Raw genomic sequence first — 19385 nt, 5'->3', positions numbered from 1 at the left:
TCAGAAGATGTCTAAGAGCTGGCCAGGAGAAGGTTAAAGCTATGATGTTTTTTATTTGGTCTAGCCTATCATCAACATGCTGAAACCTGCCAGTCTTACATCTCTGCTTTAGGACAAACTCCCTATTCCTTTTAAAATGCAATTAGCTAATCTGATTCATCACAGTATTGATATGTTGTGGAAGAAACTCCTGAAGATACCTTCAAAAGAATCTCATCTCTGACCAACCCCATATGTTTATGTCAAAGGAGATATCCAGCTTCTCTGGTGTCCATAGACCAGTATCTCTGAGGGAATGTGAGGTCAATTATGATGGGAAAGCTGATGAATGAGCTAACTTAGACAAAGTGGTTTATGCTGCCTCCTTTACCTTTATCTGGACTGGAACCGACAGTGAGCCTGAGGTAGATGTCACCAAGAAAAAGGTGGACATCACTGGTGTTTCTCTGATCTCACAACCTAAGAAAACCCTTAGAAAAGTCAAAAATAACCCATCAATGGTGGTGACTCCTTAGGTCAACTTCTGTAAGGTCATCACAGAGGGACCTTATAGTTATCTCTTAGCCTTGGGCTACCTAATGAGATAATCTTTATTGGAGCCATAAGGGTCCAAATGGTTCCAACGTGATATCGATCAGCTAGCAAGTAGGACTTATCCAGGCAAAACTGTGAGGTAGTTTAACTCCAATGACCCCTATAATGTCCTATGTCTCCCCATTCTAAAACACCCCATATCACAGGCAACTGCCCACTTGGCGATACCTGTTTGATGTTCAAAACTCTACCTTGTTATGGCCCATTCATCAAAATCAAATCCATACCTAATCAAAATTCTCTGCTCCAGTCTTTCCCAAACCTACTATGGCTATGGTACAATTAGGCGACCCACCAATTAAGAAGTCAGCCAGTAACATATATATTGAATGACTGGATTCATTGTAGCCCAGTATTCTGGCACAAACTATCTTCCCTTATCTTTACACTTTGACTTTTCTAAGCCTATTTTCTCTGTTGCTAAAATGAAGGAGTTGAACTTCAAGATGAGCTTTGAGTTCCTTTTCATCTCCTATAATCTATTCATATAAATGGGTCATAAAGGTATAATCAAACATTATTATTCCCACTGATAGGTTTCTCCTTCCAGGAATTATAATGTTTATAAGTCTACAACTCTTTCCAACTCTGTGTCAGCTAGCAAGGTATTTCATGGTCTGCGTTGTCCCACCACCCTCTTTACTAGACACTTCTCCCATCACTAGAACTCTGCTTCTTCTCTAAGCTCTTCCAACTCATCTTGTTTTTCCAGGCCTCAAAGATGTACATTCTGTCTTTTGCTTTTACCTTACATATATGTACTTATAAACATTATTGAGAATTGTTTTGTGGGGCACCTGGGTGGCTCAGTTGGTTAAGCGTCCCACTTCGGCTCAGGTCATGTTCCCACGGTTTGTGAGTTCGAGCCCCGCATCAGTCTCTGTGCTGACAGCTTGGAGCCTGGAGCCCGCTTCAGATTCTGTGTCTCCCTCTCTCTGCCTCTACCCTGCTTGCTCTCTGTCTCTCTTTTTCTCTCTGTCAAAGATAAATAAACATTAAAAAGTATATTTTTTTAAAGAATTGTTTTGTGACATTGTATGTATATGGAATACTGTGTATTGATTTGTTATTTGCTTTTGGGGGGCAACATATTTTCTGACTTCATCAATGCTAACAATGTGTACAGCCACTTCATAAATTTAAGCTTCCATTTCCAATATTTGAGTATATCATAAATTGGTGATTTATTCATTTACGGAATATACATTTAGGCTATTTCCAATTTTGTGCCTTTAGCACCACAAGAACAATCTTCTTAAATGTTTCTTTGGCCATGTGCGAGAGACTCTCTCAAAAGTATTTGCCTAAGCATGGAACTACCGGTCACAGATTGTATATATCTTCAAATTTACTGGATATTTGCAAGTCAAATGGCTCAGAATTAGTATGCAGAATGTATAAAGAATTCCTAAAAATGTATAAGAAAAAAATGATCTAATATGAAATGAACAAATGATACAAACAGGCAGCTGAATAAAGAGAAACCTACCTTGGCCAATAAATATCAGAACTATGTTCAACTTAGTAATAGCCAGAAAAGAAACATTAAAACAAGCAAACTCAAAAAGTGGGTTACCATTTCATATATCTCAAAGCAGCGGAAATGTTAATGCCTGAAAAAATAGGATACTGGCTCAGGAGTAAAAGGAGTCATCCTCTGGTATGATAATGAAATAACTTACACTCTCCGGGACTTTGTTATTTCACCCATCAAATGAGGATGATCTCTAAGAATCCTGAAAGACCTACCATTTCCCTCACTTTCTTTCTGTTCAATTAAATTTGATTCTACTAGCACTGGATTCAAGAATGAGACATATTTGCCTCACCCGATGAGTTGGAGCCTGTTAGTATTGATGGCTCCTGTTTTGATGAATTCATTTGTTCTTTTTTTATCGAAATATTTATTAACTACATAGTACATATTGGACATTTGGCAAGTCATTGTCCTCCTGGTGGGGGAAGGGTGAAAAATAGAAACTCCTAAAGAGACCATCGTGCACAGAGATAAATGTATGATGTGCTGGAGTATAGAGGGGCAATAGGGAGTGCTATAACTTGGAGCTGAAACATTAGAGAAGGATTCCTAAGCACAGCCTCATAGAAACAAGACTCGAGGTTCAGTGCATCATCCACATGTGAGGAGTTAAGATAACCAGGTAAAAGGCAACAATCAGAATGAGGGAAGATGGAGAAGTAAATCTGAAGTGTGGCATCTGAAGTGTGGCATTAAGAGGTGAAGGGTAAAGAGTTAAGGCCATGAGGGAATCAGAGTTCAAGGATGTACGGACTTTGTAAACTATGTTAGAAGGTTTGGCTTTTATGCTAAGAGCAAGAGGGAGCCATTGATGGCTTTAAGGCAGATTTTAAGACTGGCAGATTTGAGTTATAGTTTAGAGAGATCAGTTTCCGGGGCTGAAGGCAAAGAGCCCAGCTAATAAGCCAGGCAGGAAATGGTGCAGAGTCATGGACTGCATGTGCCAGAGAAGGTGGAGTGAAATGGGTAGATCTAAGAGATTTTGGAGAGGAAGAGTCGATAGGGCCTGGTTTGATTAGATGTGGGAAGTAAGGGAAGAGAAAGAATCGGAAGGACTCTCAGGTTTATGGCTTGAACAAATGTGGTAAAGGTGATATTATTCACTGAGATGCAGGTCACAGGTCACAGGACAGAAGGGGGTCAACAGGACATTGAAGAGCAGCTGTCTAGTAATTAGTCGGATATGTGACTCCAAACCCTAATGAGCAGTGTTGCCTTGAGATTGCATTTGTGAGTACTTATTATATAGTAAGCAATTGAAACTCTACCAGTAGATAATGTTATCTCACTAGAACATCTAGAATGAGAAGAAAGAGCAAAAGAGATTGAGAACAAGTTGCCACAAGGGTAGGAGGAAAAACCAGGAGAGGGCAGTTTTACACACACATACACACACGATAGAGATCCACAGAGTTTTCTAAATATAGTTATCTATTCTTAAAAGCGGGTCTTAGCAACAAGAACTTTTCAGGGAAGTCGCATGATGGTTCGTGGACTTACCCTATCCCAGAGTTGGCTTTGAGAGATCAGTTTATGACTATACTGGGGCATTGGGACAACTTATGGAGAATTAGCCTTGCAGTTTCTGCAGCAGCCCTCCCCCCCCACCCTCCCCACCCCGAGGAGCATCTGCCCCGGTTCAAAGCATCATTTCTGGCTTCACCATGCTTGTCATTCACACCTTCAAGGTCCCAGTGGGGAAGGCAACCCTCAATCAACTCGTTCTGCCAAACGAGCATTAATAGAGAGCTGCCAGATGGTGTCCTAGAGTGAGGTAAGGAATGTATCCTGTTGACATCAGCGGGAACTCCCAAGACACAATACGATGGTGCATTTAGGAATTTAGCCAAAACCATGGGGAGATGTCTCCAGTTTTTAGGGGGAAGGACCTAAATGGTCAAGTGACCATTACTCTGGGACTTTATTCACGGTGTAAGCAGAGCAGATCGTGCCAGCATTGCTAGTTCAGAGCCTTTCCAAAGAAACGTGGAGCCCGGTAAGTGTTCCTCTGCTTCTTTAACCCCTTCCTGGCACAAAAACAGACACATAGACCAATGGAATAGAATAGAAACCCCAGAACTAGACCCACAAACGTATGGCCAACTCATCTTTGACAAAGCAGGAAAGAACATCCAATGGAAAAAAGACAGTCTCTTTAACAAATGGTGCTGGGAGAACTGGACAGCCACATGCAGAAGGTTGAAACTAGACCACTTTCTCACACCATTCACAAAAATAAACTCAAAATGGATAAAGGACCTGAATGTGAGACAGGAAACCATCAAAACCTTAGAGGAGAAAGCAGGAAAAGACCTCTCTGACCTCAGCCGCAGCAATCTCTTACTCGACACATCCCCAAAGGCAAGGGAATTAAAAGCAAAAGTGAATTACTGGGACCTTATGAAGATAAAAAGCTTCTGCACAGCAAAGGAAACAACCAACAAAACTAAAAGGCAACCAACGGAATGGGAAAAGATATTCGCAAATGACATATCGGACAAAGGGCTAGTATCCAAAATCTATAAAGAGCTCACCAAACTCCACACCCGAAAAACAAATAACCCAGTGAAGAAATGGGCAGAAAACATGAATAGACACTTCTCTAAAGAAGACATCCGGATGGCCAACAGGCACAGGAAAAGATGTTCAGCGTCGCTCCTTATCAGGGAAATACAAATCAAAACCACACTCAGGTATCACCTCACGCCAGTCAGAGTGGCCAAAATGAACAAATCAGGAGATTATAGATGCTGGCAAGGATGTGGAGAAATGGGAACCCTCTTGCACTGTTGGTGGGAATGCAAACTGGTGCAGCCGCTCTGGAAAGCAGTGTGGAGGTTCCTCAGAAAATTAAAAATTGACCTACCCTATGACCCAGCAATAGCACTGCTAGGAATTTATCCAAGGGATACAGGAGTGCTGATGCATAGGGCCACTTGTACCCCAATGTTCATAGCAGCACTCTTAACAATAGCCAAATTATGGAAAGAGCCTAAATGTCCATCAACTGATGAATGGATAAAGAAATTGTGGTTTATATACACAATGGAGTACTACGTGGCAATGAGAAAAAATGAAATATGGCCTTTTGTAGCAACGTGGATGGAACTGGAGAGTGTGATGCTAAGTGAAATAAGCCATACAGAGAAAGACAGATACCATATGGTTTCACTCTTATATGGATCCTGAGAAACTCAACAGAAACCCATGGAGGAGGGGAAGGAAAAAAAAAAAAAAAAAAAAAAGAGGTTAGAGTGGGAGACAGCCAAAGCATAAGAGACTGTTAAAAACTGAGAACAAACTGAGGGTTGATGGGGGGTGGGAGGGAGGGGAGGGTGGGTGGTGGGTATTGAGGAGGGCACCTTTTGGGATGAGCACTGGGTGTTGTATGGAAACCAATTTGTCAATAAATTTCATATAAAAAAAAAAAATAACCCCTTCCAAGCCACGATGTGGCCATGTGTTCTCAAACGGGTACCATTTTATGCTGTTAGTCCGTCGGCTACTCACCAGCCAAGCACACATGCCATTGTTCAAATAAAGGCCTTAACATCACAGCTTTAATTATTTAAGAACAACAACAACGACAAAACCGATTTTTGTTTGCTGTCTCTTTACTACAAACTGGACAAATCACAAAGGCGGACGCATATGGCTACTTCAAATCTGTCCCAGTGAAGTCCGTAGCACCGTAGCAAGACGTGGATGGCAGGGTGATGAAGAACATGAGCTTCGAGGGAACAGGAAGCAGAGACCCTGATGTCCTATAAATATTTCCAAAGCAATAAAAGAGAGAAAGGGAGAGAGAGAGAAAACACACAATGACAATGTATGTCAAAACAGTGGAGTCAAAGTGTATATTTCAAAAGGTTAAGAGGAAGAAAAGGGCAGGCACTGTATATAGAAATTCTCAGTCATGTTTTCAAATCACTCGCGGGATAGAGGTGCTGAAAGACCTGTAGGCCGGGGATTTATGCATAATCGGATCATTCAAAAACACAGAAATGGCTGCCAGAGCAAAGTACAATGTTCACTTTTGAAATCACAAAAAAAGCTTTGTTTTAAGCAGGCTGAATTGACTGAAGTTTAGTTTCAGTGAAGCATGTTTTTGCTTTGGGTGTCATTATTTAGTTTGGCATCCTTGCCAAGGAAACCTTTTTCTTACTTCGACTGTTGTTTTTCTTCTGCTGCTACAACTGTGAAAGTGGAGGCAAGATCTCGATGCTACATATTTAAATGAGAGCTGGCTCCCTGTTTACCTTTGATTCTGTTGAAGGGAGTGGGGGAGCATGGGGTCTTGATTCTTGCCAGGACTTGTAAAGCTGATAGATGTGTGCCTTGTCTCTTGAATAATCTGGAAAATCAAGTTTAGCTGGTTTGATCAAAGGGTTTGCAAGTCAGTTGAGAGCACTCGCATGCAATAACTATAGATACTGTATACATCTACCAGCCAAAGGCCAAGAAGCTAATAGCTTTGCCAGAGATAAAGGATTATGTATGTTATGCTTGTGAATTCCAAAGGAAGGAATTCTCCATTCTAATATCGATGGCGAAGGTTTGTACTGGTGAGACAGTCAGACAAACAAAATACTCTAAATCTTAGAGACTTAAGTCATGATGAAAAACTTTTAAAATCCTGCTGCTATCTGCCCACTTAAATCCGGTGTGGAGTGAGGGAATAAACCACACACTTCCTACTGACGGTTCAAGAGAGAGGAGGGTACTTTTAAATAGTTGCAAGTTGAGGTTTCCTCATGTTTTTTGGAGTCCTTTCTCTTCTGACGCTTCCAGCCGCAACACCTGTAGAGACCACGGTGACAGAGATCGGGACAGAAAGGGACTGGCAGGCATTCTCTTTCAGGCATCCTCCTTTGGGGCAAATTGGTCACGTGGGAGAAGCTTGATTTCTCTGTCAAGAAGTGATTCCCGACACCAGAAAACTGCATGTGGTGATGTGAGAAATTAGAACAACTTACACCAAAAAGGATTTGTCAGATCACTACATCTGGTCTGTCCTGTGCCTTAACCATCCGACCAGGTCTCAAGTATATTTCAAGTCCCACGCTTTGATTTTGACTTAATTCACTTAAAAGACACCAAGCATCCCCCTCGGCAAAATTACAGACTGACCGTACTGACTACACCTTCGGCCGGTATTTCCCATTTTTTAAGATAATACTAAGTAATTTTCTAAAAAGTGAACCACTCATTGCCCTCATGCGAGTGAAGACTATAGTGGATCCCTGCAAGAGACAGTCATTTTGACTGATTACGATTTCCTAATACAGACACTGTTTCAGTTACTACTGTGAAGGCCCATGAAACGACTGTTGGGGAAAGCTTTAAAAACAGACACACGGGGCGCCTGGGTGGCGCAGTCGGTTAAGCGTCCGACTTCAGCCAGGTCACGATCTCCCGGTCCGTGAGTTCGAGCCCCGCGTCGGGCTCTGGGCTGATGGCTCAGAGTCTGGAGCCTGTTTCTGATTCTGTGTCTCCCTCTCTCTCTGCCCCTCCCCCGTTCATGCTCTGTCTCTCTCTGTCCCAAAAATAAATAAACGTTGAAAAAAAAAAAAAAAAATTTAAAAAAAAACAGACACACACACTTGGCACACTGACCTGGCATTAAGCTAAATTACAGGTACAGTGGTGACATATGTAAACGAATCTGCCAGTACAAGTTACCAAATGTTACGTGCAGTACACGATAATAGGCAATGCATTATTCGAGTTTTGTACTAATTAAAGAACTACTTTGTTGCTAAGAATCGGTGTATTAAAAACATACATTCTTATTAACTGCGTTCCCAAGAGTTAGAAAGATGAGAGGTGGATCTCAGGTTTCAAGGACCTATTATTAGGTTCTCAAAGTATTTTCTTAATCGCATGCATTTTTGAAGAGAAAGCTCTGAGTCCATATCACATAAACAAGGTCTGATTGTGGGGTTTTAAATGGCTATCTTGGGGTTTTCTTCTTTCCACATTGTTTTTCCTTTTCACTCCACCAAATTTCATTTCTCGGAATCAGAACCTGAACCAAAGTTAAACATCATAAAGAAATTCGCTCAGTAAAACAGGACTTTTATTGGCTGAAAAGCATTTTTACAGTGTAATCTGCATTTTTGTAAGTCCTTGTGGAAAATCCCCTCTGACTGAGTGGTGCTTAAAACTTAAAAACACACATTGCCCATGAAGCTTTCATAATTTGACAGAAGGGGACAGAGGGGAAAAAACTGGTATATCTGACCCACCAGTCTGTTATCACCAAAGAACAAAAAGACTGCTTTTAAGGACCACCCCGCGACCTGGGCGGACCCTGGGTCACCCAGGCCGGCCCCTGGATCTTGGGGCGATGCCTGCTCTCTGCCCAGCAGTGAAACAACGACAGAGCCGACAGCTTTCCCATCTCTGCTCTGAGGACTCCTTCCCAGATTCTGTGTCTCCCCACCATTTCTTCCCTGTCGCACTGCCTGGGTTTTGGCTCGTATTCTCTCCATCTTCCCAAGGCTCCCCAGTGTTCACTCTCGCCCCCATCCAAGTTTCTCCGTTAACACATTTTGTTTTTTACTGCTCAAGGCTCGGTTCTTTGAATAACTTCATCAGAGAGGTTCTCTTAAGCCCCCCCCCCCTCCCCCCTTCCTTTTCTCTCAACCTCAAATGGCTGAGACACAAAAGCCCCCTGTCCATTTCCCTGATAGCACATTATCCCCTTAATCCATACTCTAGACCTTCCCTTTCTCTTGTTTTCTGGCTCATGCATGCTAGAGACTCGGCCACATGAGAGGGGATCCAGTGTCGCTCTCATTTGCACTTTGACAGGCTTTCTAGAGTGGATGAGAATGAGGTGAAATCACAGCTGATTTGCCAGAAAGTATGTACTCCCATGATAGCACAGAACATAGGAACATTCTGAATCATGTGTGCATGGTGGAAAAAGGTTGAGAGCCATCGCCTGCCCGTTTTTACTAGATTCCCTATTTTCAATTCTTTGCTCTTATTGAAGATGGTTTTCCTGGTCTTCTGTTTTCAGGTCCTTCTTGGTTCCTCTGAGGCTCTTGATGGCCTTCCATCAAGTGATTTCTGATCTCCTCCCTGCTAAAACAAAAGAAAACTAAGCACACCCACCACTTGCTCCCATCCCATCCCTCTCTTTTCAGTTGGTCCCTCTCTTCTCTCGCTCACCCCAATTTCTTCTCTTCCTTTGACCACTTCCAATCTTCATCCTGTCCCATTATTTTCAAAACTGCTTAGAGATCTCTGACAGTCTCATAATCAAATTCCCTGTGTCCTTTTTTTTTCTGCCATCTTCATCATCATCCCTAGAGATTAATGCTTTTCATAAATACGGATTGGCACGAACAGTAATGTCTCCTCTTGACGTTGCTGCCTGGGTTCTCCCTGCTTTCATTCCCATAGCATCATCGATTCATGCTCAGTTTTCTTTCCTCAATAGCCTTCTGCCTCTATGCTCATCACTCTAGCACCTTCCTCTATGAACATTCCTCCTCCCTCTGTTCCTGACCCTAGCCCCACCTTCTTGAACTTTGTCAAGAGGTTTTCATTTCCAAATTGCTTTCTTCACTCTCTTTCATCCCCCCTTCCTCTCTTGCAGGTTCTGCTCCATGCATCCCCTTTCCTCCCAAGCTCTCCTCCTTTCTCCTCTTATTTAGAATCCAACATGGAAAAATCCATCCTAACTGCAGACTTATCAACACTCAGAACAGCAAGAGACAAAAGCAAAGATGTAACTTTTTTTTTCTCTTTAGAAAAAACCCTTTCTGAAGAGCTTCCCCAATACAGTTGGCAGCAAAAGAATTTTTTTTTCTTGAAATTGTCACTTAGAGTAACTTGTGACACTTCACAATCATTTTTTTTTTTTCCAGAGACACACCAACTATGTCTTCCACAACATCTGCCCTTACAGATTTGCCCTTTGTCTGAATGATTCCTCAGTGATTTGGCATTGGGTGGAGGACCAATGGCTCCTTTCAACACACACTTGGGTCTATCTCATAGCAGGATCTATTCACTCATGAATTGACTTGCTCTTGAAAGCTAATTGTCAATTTTCACATAAGCAACGTCTTTCTAATAATAACTATAATCCATAGCTTCCTAAGTAGTATATGCCCCAATTAGGCATTCCATTATCTTACTAAAATACTGACTCAGAATTTTTTAGAAAAGGTTCATGTTGTTTTATATTAAAACATGTTTAAAATTTTTCCAATAAAAACTTTGAGCCCCTCACCAAACGACACACTTTATTTTTAGTCAGACATATCTGGAGTGTAAGTTAAAGACTTAAGTTCACAGCTAGTACGGGGTTTAAAAAATAAAACAGGAATGTCTTACAGACTTCTGAAACTTAACGTGTTCTAAACTGAGTCATTATTTTTCCCCTAAATTTAATCCAATTCTAAGACCATTTCTATGCAAATTCTTCCCATATCTTTACCTTAAACCCTATGTTCTTCCTGAGCCACAGATGGGGATTCTAGCTGCCTACTGCCCACCTCCACCTAAAACTACCCTTGCAAACAGTGAATCCAAAATGAAGCCCACCTTCCAATCTGCTCCTCATATGGATGTAGCTTACAAGAACTCCAAGCGTGGTCTGATCCACATGCTATGGAGGTACCAAGAATGGAGACACATATGCCCTCCAGGAGGTGGAGGAAGGCTTCACCTGGATATGGTTTTTAGGGCTGAGTCTTAAAGAAAGAACAGAAAATCCCTGGCAGGTAATTTAGGCATGACAAAAGAACACGACTGAGACAAAAATCACAAGACCCACAAGGTCCCTGGTTCATTTCCATTCCCACTGTGTATACTCTGGTTCCTGTCTCCATCAAGGCTTCACTTGGCTCTGGCTTCTACCTCAGTTCCAGTATCTTTCCTCTCCCACAGAGGTCCATCTCTATCCATGCCCCCTCTATCAGGACTCCATGCTCGAGTCAAACTTAAATACTTTCCATCATAGTGCTCCTCTACTTGGAAAGCCCTTTGTTCCCTCTCTGTCTGGAGAAGTTCTACGCACCATTCATCTCTGTGAACCCCTCCTGAATCCTCTGGGCAAAACGAATGGCACTTTCTTTTATACTCTTGTTTGCAGCATTTGTCACAGCCAGACCTATGTTAGGTTTAGTTGTATTCTCATCCATCTCCTCCACTGGACTGTAAACTCCTTGAGAACAGGGACCATGTCTTACTTATCTGTGCCTCTCTAGTGGTGCCTAACACAGGGCTTTGCATGTGGTAGGTTCTCCATTATTACCTATTGAATTGAACTGAGTAAATGGTTACTGAACGAAAAAAATAACACATAATTCCATCTATATAATTAGAGCTAAGCTGATACAGGTGGGTACTATGCAATTCTTTTTGTTTCCAAGTCTCAACTTGCGGTTGAATCATTTGTAGATTTCCTGACAGATTATTTTTTATATTACTAGGATTTAGTGGTATAAAAATATGATCTAACAATTTGACTTACTGTAAAAGTAGTTCCTTAATTTTGTAATCTATGTACAGTAAAGGTTGTAGCTGTGCATTATTCTTCTATGTTAATAAGCAAAACAATTAGTTTTAGGGTGAGGCGTTTTTTCCCTCTTGCCTCTTGATGTCAGCCCTTTAAACTCAAAAGAAACTATTTTATTCCTACATAAGGTGATAAAAATTACACTACAGAGGAATCTCGTGCTGCATTTATTTTATGGCCCCACTAAAACAAACGTTCAACAGTCTGCATGTAAACTGAATGTTTTGGTACAGATGGTCATATCTTGCACTAAATCTTCAACAACTTAAACTTTTCTGCCGTGAGTAAAGCCATAATAATAATATTGTTTCTGTGTGACTGTAGCTGATTGGAAGTGAGTAAAATATTAGGGAAGTTTGATTTACCTTGGCCTGTTTCCGTGGTGGGGACGGTGACAACCTGACTTCTCAGCTCTTCTGTTTGGGGACATCTTAATAGGTTGGAGCCACTTGAACGAATGGGACATTTTTAGCCACTTAACTCTGACTGTAGCCTTACAGGTAAATCCTTTGTTGTGCCTGAGCCACGTAGAGTGATTTCACTTAGATCAGCCCTATGACTATGTGAAGACCTGGCTAATATTTATCTTCACATTCTATGTTATGGTAAATGCTTTTTATACTTCGAAAGAAATCACATGCAACTAGTTCCAAGCAGAAATCTAAAAGATTGATAAGCAAGTCTTCCTTAAGTAAACATCGATTAAAATATGGACTTTAGTTTGGAAATCCTTTCTCTGTTTCAAAGATTGAAGAGGGTCCTTTTGCTCATTGAATTATGCCAAAAAATAATGATCAAAATGCCTGGCAAACTAACCTAAGAATTTAATACATTCAAGTGAAGAACTATGCTACAGACTTTAAAAATATGATTCGGATGTTTCAATCACAGTGTACTGATTTTAATCAAAACTATTGTCCCCTATTAATCCTGTCCTATATATCTGACATAAGTCTTAATCTACTCTGCTTGAAATATCAAATATTTTAGTTTACCAATAAAAATAATGTTGTCATTAAAAACAATCTTCTTCAAGTATATCTTCTATGCCTGGGGTTAATCCTGATGTGTTCAAAAATCAAAGAAAAGAGCAAGGGAAAAACAATAGGAAGTTTCAGTCGAGAGGCGGTATTGACAGGGCCACAGATTTGAGTGTGGGGAGTATGGGCAAAAGCTAAAAATGGTGGACTGCAGAGTGATGGGAAAAAATCACTGGCTTTGCAAGTAGTAGAACTGGGTTTGAGTCTTTGCTCTGCATCCCACTGAGCTCAGCACCCAAGTCTGTGCTAAGCCTTCAAGCAAATGACGTGAGCTCCATGAGCTTCCACTTAAGAGATTCAGCACTTATAAAGTATTTTAAAAATGCAAGATGATAAAATTGTTATTAACAATGTTATTAATGATCATATTAAAATATGCTCGTGTTCAAAATCCTCCAGGGACCTCTCTTTGTGCTTACAATAAAATCTAAACCCATCATGATCTACAAACAATGACAAGATCTGGGACCTGCCCACTCTTCAGCATCACTTCTGTTTTTCCCTTTTCTTCAGCCATACGGACCCCCTTCCCTACACTGCACATATTCCAAGCTGAAGTGGGTCATCTGTACTTTATATTCCCTCTGCAATCGATCTCTCCTTCAATCTCTCCCTCTCTTTCAATCTCTCTCCCTCTCTCAATCTCTCTCTCTCTTTCCCCGCCTCCCCCTCAACAGCAACTAGAAAAATCTTCAGATCTCATCTCAAACATCTTAGAAAGGCTTTCTTTAACCACTTTATTTAAAGTGTGATCCCAATGCTTCCCTGGCTAACATATCCTATTTATATCCACAGTACTTACTACAATCTGAAATGACTTTGCTTAGTTATTTTTTCTGTTGTTGTTATCTATTGGCTCCTGTATCATCAATTTACTACTCTACTGCATCATTCTCACTGAATGAATAACTCTCATTGAACAACAAAACAAAACTTCCTGACTTTGTATCTTTTTTTCAATGGTTGCTTCCCTTTCCTGCAAAACACACTGAAAGGGTTCTGTGCTTCTTAGCTCTATTTTCTTCTCTCTTGTTCTTCTTTCGACTTACTTCAGTCAGGCCTTCATCCCCCACCATTCCATGAAACTGCTCTTATCAGTGTCACTAATGACCCCACATCACCAAGTCCAATGGACAGTTCTCAACCACCATCTTCCTCTGATCAATAGCACTTGACGACATTGCCTCCTCCATAACATGCTTTCTATCCTTGGCCACCTAGACTTTATTTGTTCTTAGTTCTCCTATACCCTCACAGACTGGTCCCCATCTCCTTTGCTAGATCTCCCCCACCTTGAAGTTGTAAAGCTGGGCTCAATCTTCAGAAGACCCTTCTATCTACACTCACTCCAGAAGTCACCTTATTCAGTCCAATGGCTTTAGTGCTATCTCTGTGCTTTTGCATTAGCATCAGATCCCTTCTCCTGAGGAAGCCTTAATTTTCTAGAAAGGCTCTATCACCCACAAATAGTTGTTTCTAAGCCTAATGTTATTTGGCAAAGAACAACCTTATTATTTAGGCAGTCAATAGTGTGGTTCCCTACTCTTGTAGAAACACAGATTTTTAAAATGTAATAAAGATCTCAGTGAGCACTTAGCCTCTCTTTGTTATTTTACACAAGGCACTTGAGATACTGAGAAATCAAATGACGTGTCATAAGATACACAATCACACAGATCTGAGACTGGAATCCAAGCTTTCTGATTCTTCTGATTCCTAAAGCAATGTTCCTCTGATATCCAACTGTGTCCAGGTTCTTACACGAAAATGTGTGCCTCAACATCAAGTATCACAGAACTTCAAAGCTAGCCGTGACCTTAAGCATCATCATTTCAGCTGTATTCCTTTGTAAATGGGAAATGATTGCATAGGACCCCACTGCCATTTAAGGCAGAAGAAACATCTCCTATTGCCAGTTACAGACTTGGACCTTCAGGCACAAAGAACGAGTAAATGACAGCTTTCTTAAAATGCAGTCCTTGCTCTTAAGCCACTATTGATCTAAAGTCTGCCTTCTCTTTTATTTGTCTTTCTTCATCATCCCAGGGTATTTTTCTCTTCTCATTCATTATTAGTAAGGGTTATTTCATCTGCTATTCTTTTGAAGCCTTGCCATTCTGAAATGTCACATGTAATCGTATTTATTTTGGCTTGACCAGCAGATTCTCTTCACGATGGCCAGTCCCACCCTAACATTTTGTTCGCTTGGTTGAGTTGTCAACCTAGGATGTTTGATGATACAATGCTGACATATTGCCTATTTATAGTCTGTCATGTCACTTTCTAATTGGTTGGTTTGAAAATAACAATTTCTTACTCTCTGGATCACTTCCACTGTTTCAATGTTCTTTCTGGGCAATGCCACTGATTGTTGACTGACATTGAAACACTCTGAGCTGTTGTACTCTACTAGGCTTTGTTTCTCTCTTTGTTTCTTCCTAATCTCTCACAGCTCCACCCGATCAGGAAATGCCAAGTTTCCCTGCCTTCACAATGTAGGACCGTCCATCACTGAAAGCAACCTTGTTCCCTAGTACCATTTTACCTTGAATTTGCCATTGTACTTGTTAATTTATCTGAAAATTCTTTGATGAGGTGCCGACATCTTCATGACTTACGGCGGGTTAATATAGTTGGCCAGGCCTTTGTTCACCCTACAGTATTGGACGTGATGCTTGTTGTTCTTTTACTACTCTAAAGATGGCCAAAATACCATGATTCTTTCCTAGAACTTCCCTCATTTTCCTTGTGTGGCCTCCTGTTTTTTCAGTTTCAATTTGGAGATAATTCCCAGTTTCATTTTCAAATTTCATTTTTTTCCAAGGCCAATGCAAGTCCCAGTTCAAAATACCTATTTCTATACCCACCAGTTTTTCCTTTCTTCTTATCTAATAAGTAGGGATATCCCAGTTCCTTGCCTTTTTCCCATTCTATCATCTCTCTGAGATGATCCCCTCTTCCTCATGTTTAAGTTCCCCCATCGAATTGTTCTGTCTCTTCTACCTTCCAAAAGCATCTTGAAAGCCTATCTGCTTTCCTGCTGCCTACAGTTTGCTTCTTTTGATGGCCAAACTTCTCACCTGTCGCCTTCTACCCTTTCTGCCTTGATCTCACCTCACCTTGGACTCCCAACCCATACTGTTTCTGAAACAGCCTATTGAAAAGTTAGGGATGGCATCTGTATCGATAACTGCAGTCTCAGTCCATCTGGTAGGCACCTTTGTGGTGTCACCTGCAGGTCAGACCCGGCACACCAGGCTGCATCTCCCTCCTCTATGGTGTATTTTTACTACATCCCTTGGATTCTCCTTCTACCCCTGCTGGTTTTTCACCTGCCTTCTTTGCAGGTTCCTTTCTTGCTCCTCTAGATTCTACCAGCGGTAGCCCTGCCCTCTGAGCCTCTTTAACTGTACCTCAGCAATTTTATTTTACATCCTAACTGGGAAACAATGTATCAAAAACCAAGCCCCACCTTTCCCCTCTGAAAACTGGCTGCCCCCTCATACTTTTCTATTAAAAAGATCACCATTTCCTGAGTCAGAGAATCATAAACTTTCAGAAGTCTCTATGTACATTTCCCCTTACCTTTAGTCCCTTAATCCATTTTCAATCAGACATGAAGTCCTATTTTTCTTCTGCGCAAAAGCTTTTAAATCTAACCCTCTCTTGCTGTTGTTTTCAATCCCTGTTATTGCCATTATAATTTGGATATTTAATTGCTCATGATAGATTTAATGTAATAGCTTCCTAAGCACTGTACTTGCCTGTAACTCCATCCCCCTCCCCAGTCCTTTTTTACCGCAGTCATTTTTTTACATTATTATCCTAACATGCTTTTTTATGGCAGCTTTCGTGATGTCACTGAACACATCAAAACCCATCCCTGGTTACCTATGGACACACATGGTTCACATTCCTTCATTTGCCATTCACTAAATAGCACTTTACCAAGCAATCTATGCATTATGTCAGTTAGTACATGTGCACACACACACACACACACACCTCTAAGGAATAACCATTATTAGCCACATCTTATAAAGAGGAAATTGACGATTAGCAAGATGCTTTCTTGCCCAAAGAAAATTGGTGAGAACTGTTCTAGGATTCAAACCCAAGACTCAGAAGTGGCTCTTAATATCTAAGATAGATTGTCTTTACCCTTGGACACCAACCTACATTTTGGACTGCAATTCTCTATTTCTCCTTTCCACAAAAACAAACTGTCATGTCTCTATCTTTGTATTCCCTTCCTCTCCATCTATACCAACTCTATGGAACCCATCCTAAACCGCTTGGACCCACATAACTTTCTTTCCCTCTTGGACATTTACTGTTACCATCATCCCTTTGGTTTTCAACCATAAGTTGCTTGGTGTCTTGCAATGTTGGCTTGTATTGCTATCCCACTCTAGTCTGTCAGATAATGTATATTGATGTATATGTCTCATCAACTACATTGGAAGGAAAGAACCATTTCTTATATGTTTTTGGACTCACTTCTCAACTTTTTTGACCCCAACTCAATAATTTGCTCACAGCATATGTTTCTTACATGGGTGATGATACAATTTTGCTTAATGCCTACTATATGCATCGCAATGTATGTTCTTTCTTTTTTTAAAATTTACTGTTATTTTGTGGGTTATTGACAGGCATTTATGCACCTCATTTATGGTAAATAGTTTAGCTTTTGATGATGTTTATATTTCTTTATTTTTTTCAGCTTTATTGAGGTTTACTAGGCAAATAAAAATTGTATACATTTAAGGTATACAATGTGATGTTTTGATATGCAAATAATTGTGAAATAATTACCACAAGCAAGCTAATTAACATATCTAGTTATCAACTCACGTAGTTACATCGTTGTGTGGGGGGGGGGGGAACAATCACGATCAACTCTCTCGGCAAATTTTGAGTATACAATACAGTATTATTCACTATAGCCACCATGCTGACTGCTAGATATCAAGAACTTATTCATTCCTTATACTCAACCTTTGTACCCTTTGACCAGCATCTCCCCTATTTTCTCCAGCAATCTGGTCTTCACAGATGATATGACTCCTTCATTTGTAATCTTGTGGCTCAAGAGAGTATAAATTTGAAACTGTAAATATTTCCTATGGAAGGCACAAGGTGGGAAACATCCAAATAATACGTTAATTCCACACCAAGCATACCAGATCTGATTTGCTATCCTCTAAATTTTATAATCTAAAAAATGTACTACTATTATTGTATCTTTCAATTTAGATCTCCCTTTTTCCCTAATGTGAAAGTAAGAAGAAATGAAGTCTGTTACAAGCATTAAAAACTTATTGGGGTGAAAAGAAATCACAGTAGACAGAGAAGTAAAATAAATATGCAGTATTTTACCTCTTTTCATTTTCCTTTGATTGGTTTCAATAAAATTTGTTACTTCAGAGGGGGAATCAGCTACAAAGAAATTCTGAATGATGATAAAGCAGTGTCTTGGAGGTGACTGAAAAAGAAGCTGTGTCCAGGGGCTATAGTCAACTAAACCGAACACCCCCAGTAAATATTACCTGAAAATATTTCTCTTTTTTCCAGCTTTATTGGTATAATTGACAAATACAATTGTGTTTATTTAAAGCATACAACATGATGATTTGGTAAACATATAAATTGTGAAGCGATTATCACGATCAAGCTAATTAACACATCCATCATCTCATGTAGTTACCTTTGTGTGTGTTTGTGCACCGAAAATGCTGAAAACCTGCTTTCTCGGCAAATTTCAAGTATATAATACAGTATTGTTAACTACAGTCACCATGCTGTACATTAGATCTTCAAAACCTACTCATAACTGAAAGACTGTACCCTTTACAAACAAATCCCCATTCCCACCCCCCCAACACACACACACACACCCCTCAGCCATGGGCAACCACCATTCTACTCTATGAGTTCGATTTTTTTTTTTCTTTTTGCATTCCATGTATAAGTGATACCATGCGGTATTTGTCCTTCAATGTCTGGCTAATTTCGTTTAGTATAATGCCCTTCGGGTTCATCCATGATATCATGGATTTCCAAATGGCAGGTCTTTTTCCTTTTTTATAGCTAGAAAATAGTCAATTTTATACTACATTTTCTTTGTCCATTCATCCGTCAATGGACACTTAAGTTATTTCCATGTCTTGGCTATTGTGAATAATGCTGTGATGAACCTGGGAGTGCAGATATCTCTTTAAGATAGATATCATGCCACTGGGTATATACCCAAAAGTGGGATTGCTAGATCATATAGTGGTTCTATTTTTAATTTTTTGAGGAACCTCTGTACTATTTTCCACAGTGGATGTACCAATTTACATTCCCACCAGTGCACTAGGGTTCCCTTGTTTCCATATCCTTGCCAACACTTATCTCTTGTTTTTTTAATAATAGCCATTCTAACAGGTATGTGGTGATACCTCATTGTGGTTTTAATTCACATTTACTAATGATTATTGATGTTGAATATCTTTTCACGTATCTGTTGGTCATTATATATGTCTTTTTTGGAAAATTATCTACTCGGGTCATTTTGAAATCAGACTATTTGATTTTTAGCTATTGAATTGTGGGAGTTCCTTATATATGTTGGATACCAACCCCTTATCTAATAGTTTGCAAATATTTTCTCCCATTCCATAGGTTCCCT

General features: G+C 40.3%; 1 long non-coding RNA gene across 7 annotated transcripts in view; it reads right to left on the bottom strand.

Annotated features, from left to right (window-relative positions):
• Window positions 1-5744: 5744 nt before the first annotated feature.
• Window positions 5745-19385, bottom strand: part of LOC125171317 (uncharacterized) — a 42649-nt gene continuing 29008 nt past the window's right edge. For 5 of the 7 annotated variants that reach the window (XR_007154262.1, XR_007154255.1, XR_007154265.1 and 2 more), the window contains one exon: window positions 8194-9220. This is a non-coding gene — a long non-coding RNA (uncharacterized LOC125171317). Of the gene's footprint in view, window positions 5896-6390; window positions 6486-8193; window positions 9224-19385 lie in introns of those variants that run through there. The other 2 variants (XR_007154270.1, XR_007154264.1) reach the window with 2 other exon arrangements.

This window comes from Prionailurus viverrinus, chromosome A1, assembly GCF_022837055.1.
Source record: "Prionailurus viverrinus isolate Anna chromosome A1, UM_Priviv_1.0, whole genome shotgun sequence".
In the NCBI taxonomy this organism is placed as follows: Eukaryota; Metazoa; Chordata; class Mammalia; order Carnivora; family Felidae; genus Prionailurus; species Prionailurus viverrinus.
This window is presented reverse-complemented; position numbering and strand designations above follow the sequence as displayed.